Source organism: Lemur catta, chromosome X (assembly GCF_020740605.2).
Source record: "Lemur catta isolate mLemCat1 chromosome X, mLemCat1.pri, whole genome shotgun sequence".
Classification (NCBI taxonomy): domain Eukaryota; kingdom Metazoa; phylum Chordata; class Mammalia; order Primates; family Lemuridae; genus Lemur; species Lemur catta.
Window position 1 is genome coordinate 24,414,145 of NC_059155.1, and position 4,634 is coordinate 24,418,778.

General features: G+C 37.7%; 1 non-coding gene across 1 annotated transcript; it reads right to left on the bottom strand.

Annotated features, from left to right (window-relative positions):
• Nucleotides 1-632: 632 nt before the first annotated feature.
• Nucleotides 633-694, bottom strand: LOC123628971. The gene has a single exon (XR_006731846.1). It is a non-coding gene; the product is annotated as a U7 small nuclear RNA (small nuclear RNA).
• Between the last annotated feature and the right edge of the window lie 3,940 nt (nucleotides 695-4,634).

A 4,634-nucleotide genomic window follows, 5' to 3' on the forward strand; every position in this document is an offset into this window, starting at 1 on the left:
CAATTTAATGGTGAGTACATGTGGTATTTGTTTTTCCATCCTTGTGATAATTCACTTAGAAGAATGGGCTCCAGCTCCATCCAGGATAATACAATAGATAGTTCATCATTGTTTTATGGCTGACTAGTACTCCATTGTATACATATACCACATTTTACTAATCCACTCATGTGCTGATGGGCACTTGGGTTGTTTCCACATCTTTGCAATTGTGAATTGTGCTGCTATAAACATTCTAGTGCAGATATCTTTTTTATAGAATGACTTTTTTTTCCTTTGGGTAGGTATCCAGTAGTGGGATTGCTGAGTCAAATGGTAGTTCTACTTTGAGTTCTTTGAAGTATGTCCATATTCCTTTCTATAGAGGTTGTACTAGTTTGCAGTTCCACCAGCAGTGTATGAGTGTTCCTGTCTCTCTGCATCCAAGACATTTGTTGTTTTGGGACTTTCTGATAAAAGCCATTCTCATTGGAGTTAAGTGATATCACATTGTAGTTTTGATTTGCATTTTCCTGGCGATTAGAGATGTTGAGCATGTTTTCCTATGTTTATTGGTCATTAGTCTATTTTCTTTTGAAAAGTTTCTGTTCATGTCCTTTGCTCACTTTATTTTATTTTATTTTTTTATTTTTTTGGGTCTTCTGGTGAGGACTGGAAAACCTGCCAGACAAATTCCAAAAGAGCTGTAACACTTTTGCCCGCTTTTTAATGGAATTATTTGACTTTTTCTTGCTGGTTTTCCTGAGTTCTGTATAGATTCTAGTTATCAGCTCTTTATGAGATGTGTAGCATGCAAATGTTTTCTCCCATTCTGTAGGTTGTCTGTTTGCTCTAGTGATATGTTTCCTTGGCTGTGCAGAAGCTTTTTAATTTGATCATGTCCTATTTATTTATTTTTATTGATGCTGTGATTGCTTTGGGGTCTTCTTCATAAATTCTTTGCCTAGGCCAATGTCTGTAAGGGTTTTTCCAACGTTTTCTATAATTCTTATGGTTTCATGCCTTAGGTTTAAGTTTGTTATCCATCGTGAGTTGATTTTTGTGAGAGGTGAGAGGTGAGAGGTGCAGATCCTGTTTCAGTCTTCTACATGTGGCTATCCAATTTTCCGAGCACCATTTATTTGAATAGGAATTCTTTTCCCCAGTGTATGTTTTTGTCTGCTTTGTCAAAGATCAGATGGCTATATGAGGATGGTTTTAATATCTGGGTTCTCTTTTCTGATTCATTGATCTATATCTCTGTTCTCGTGCCAGTACCATGCTATTTTAGTTACTATAGCCTTGTAGTGTAGTGAAAAGCTAGGAAGCAAGAAATCTTGAATTGTCTGTCATAAGCATTTATCTCATTTACATTTACCTAATTTATTTTAGCAGATTCTTAGATTCTAGTTAGTGTTTCAAGTTATTTTCTTATTAACCATTTTTATAGCCTTTGAATATTAGATGTACAACAAATGTGATTAATTGTTCCCTCAGTAAAGTCATTCAATGTCTAAACAAATTTAACATGAAACATATTTTCCTAAACAAAATTGGGGGAAAAGAGAACAAAAAGAATTTTAAAGCATAGAACAAGAAACAATTACAAAATGTCGTTTTAATTATTACTTTTAAACTTAGAAAACCAAGGTAACAAATATAAGTATTCTAGTAAGACTTGCTATCCTAAATAATGTAAAATATTTAAGTTCTATAAATATAGTAGAAGTCTTAGAACACATCCTGCTTCAAGATGTTAACTAATTAGATCTTTCTAAAATACCACCATCCCCAAATAAAATTAATTGATGTGACATCACCTAATTGTAGACCGAATAAACCTCTAACATCAATCCTTAGCATCTCAAATAACGACACAAAGTCATAACATTTTTACATAAGGATCAAGATCAAGGCCGGGCGTGGTGACTCACGCCTGTAATCCTAGCACTCTGGGAGGCCGAGGTGGGTGGATCGCTCAAGGTCAGGAGTTCAAGACCAGCCTGAGCAAGAGTGAGACCCCGTCTCTACTAAAAATAGAAAGAAATGATCTGGACAGCTAAAAATATATATAGAAAAAAAATTAGCCGGGCATGGTGGCGCATGCCTGTAGTCCCAGCTACTCGGGAGGCTGAGGCAGGAGGATCGCTTGAGCCCAGGAGTCTGAGGTTGCTGTGAGCTAGGCTGATGCCATGGCACTCTAGCCAGGGCAACAGAGTGAGACTCTGTCTCAAAAAAAAGATCAAGCTATTTTAAAAACAATCTATTAATAAATGATTTCAAACCATTTTCCTACTTAAGTGCAAATTCGAGTACATGTAATACTTCCAAAGAGTAAGATTGTTTTGAGATTCTCTTTGCTTTTTTTTTTTTTTTTTTTTTGAGACACAGTCTCTCTCTGTTGCCCGGGCTAGAGTGAGTGCCGTGGCGTCAGCCTAGCTCACAGCAACCTCAAACTCCTGGGCTTAAGCGATCCTCCTGCCTCAGCCTCCCGAGTAGCTGGGACTACAGGCATGCGCCACCATGCCCGGCTAATTTTTCTATATATATTTTTAGCTGTCCATATGATTTCCTTCTATTTTTAGTAGAAACGGGGTATCGCTCTTGCTCAGGCTGGTCTTGAACTCCTGAGCTCAAACAATCCTCCCATCTTGGCCTCCCAGAGTGCTAGGATTACAGGCGTGAGCCACCGCACCCAGCCTGAGATTCTCTTTGGATTCTAAATATAATTACCAGACAAAAATTAACAGTTCAGGGATTCTTTTTCAAATTTTCTTAGGCAAAGGCCTTTGCTATGGCAACACAATGTACGCATAACAGGCTAGCTTGCAGCCAGTACTCAGAACAAATCAAGAGTCAACCAGGCCACAGGGACAACTGAAGCCTCCAATGTGACTTAAGTGTGTGTAACTCATGGTACTGTTAGTATCAGATGATTGAGTGAGTCAGAAACAGATTTTGTGTGTACCTTTCTGTAGACAGTAAATTCCATGGAAGAAAATGCATCTGCAACTAGGATTAAGGGACCAAAACCAAAATATCTTCATAAACCTCTGACCATAAGCTTCTGTGTTTGTGTTAACATTTACTTAGAGTTTTATTTATTCTAATACAGACACTCATTTTTGTTTTTTGTTTTTTTTTTGACTTCTTTTTTTTTTAATTTCAGCTTATCATCATGGGGGTACAAAAGTTCAGGCCACATACACTGCCCATGTCCCGGCCCCCCCGCCCCGAGTCAGAATTTAAGCGCAGACACTCATTTTTGTTTAGGCGTGCCTACTTTTTACCTAAGCAAGAACCTTAAGGTTAAACACATGGGTAACTTTGCTGTTAACACAGGGGATTTAGCTGTTTTCATTACATCAACACTATTAAATTCAACAATCACATAAACATAGAACATTTGTTTTGGCTGGGTTTATAGCTTTACAACTTGTGTCAAACCCTGATACCTTCAAATAAGAAAATGACCAGTAAACCCAGGCAGAAATGTATGTTGATAATTTTGAAGACATTTTAATTTTTATTTTACCAATAATTTGTTTTAAAAAACAGCTTATTTACCAAAGATTACTAAAGTCACATGAACTTGAAAAGCCTTTGGGTTTATTTACTTAATTTATGAGAGCTCCTTTTATTTATAAAACAATTTTGGTATCATGTAGACATAACATATAATACATGTACATACACAAAACACATCTCTTTTCTTTTTTTTTTTATTTTGCCCCAGGTCTAGTTCCACACAAAACACATCTAAACACATGCGCATACACAGTTTCAATAGCTTTTATCTCAGAACTCTAGCCAGGAGATACTCTGAAGTTCCACATAAATCTGTATACATTATATTTCCATTCTTCTCTTTCTATTAATATTGCCAATAGTGTGTGTCTGTGCTTCTCAGCCAGGTTGCTTCCATGGACGGAGATGGCTTTCAATCTCCTAGACAGTAGGACAGAGATGTCTTCTCCCAGACTTTAGGATGGAAGTGTCTTTTAATCTCAGACCTTAGAACCTGCCACAAGAGGAACTACCAACGGAAATGTCTTTCAACCTCCCAGACCTTGGACTATTCTTGTAATACCATCGACAGAGAATTCCAAGTAGGTAGAAAAGATAATAGAGACAGAGAACTTAACAGATTCCACATTTACCTGCAACACACCAATACAGGTAAACAGTCAATATAAACAGAAATTTAAGAGGTTCCAAACAAACGAATTGCATTTTAACTAGCAAGCCTGGAGAGTGCCAAATCAAAACAGTTAGGTTAGTTCCCACTCTCAGAAATGGTTGGGGCTTATCCAACCCAAAACAAATGAGAATTCCCTCAAAATTCCCTCAACTGAGAGGGACATCCCCCACTGTGTAGTATCTTCAAATAGCATTCATTTGTTCAGATGTAAATGTCAAAATCCAGAGGTCCTTTCTTTTGAGGCAATTAGGAGACAATGAGGGAATCATGAATGTATTGGAGACCACTGACAGCAGAGCTGGCTGGGAGGGTCCAAGGCCATCCTCCAGCAAATATGACCAGGCAGCTACTAAGGGAGGCTTTTGGTCTCTCCCTTCTCTGCAGCCGCTAAACCATGAGCAACACCATTTCAAATGAGCCCCCATAATCTTTATTGAAACCACAAGAGAGTTTT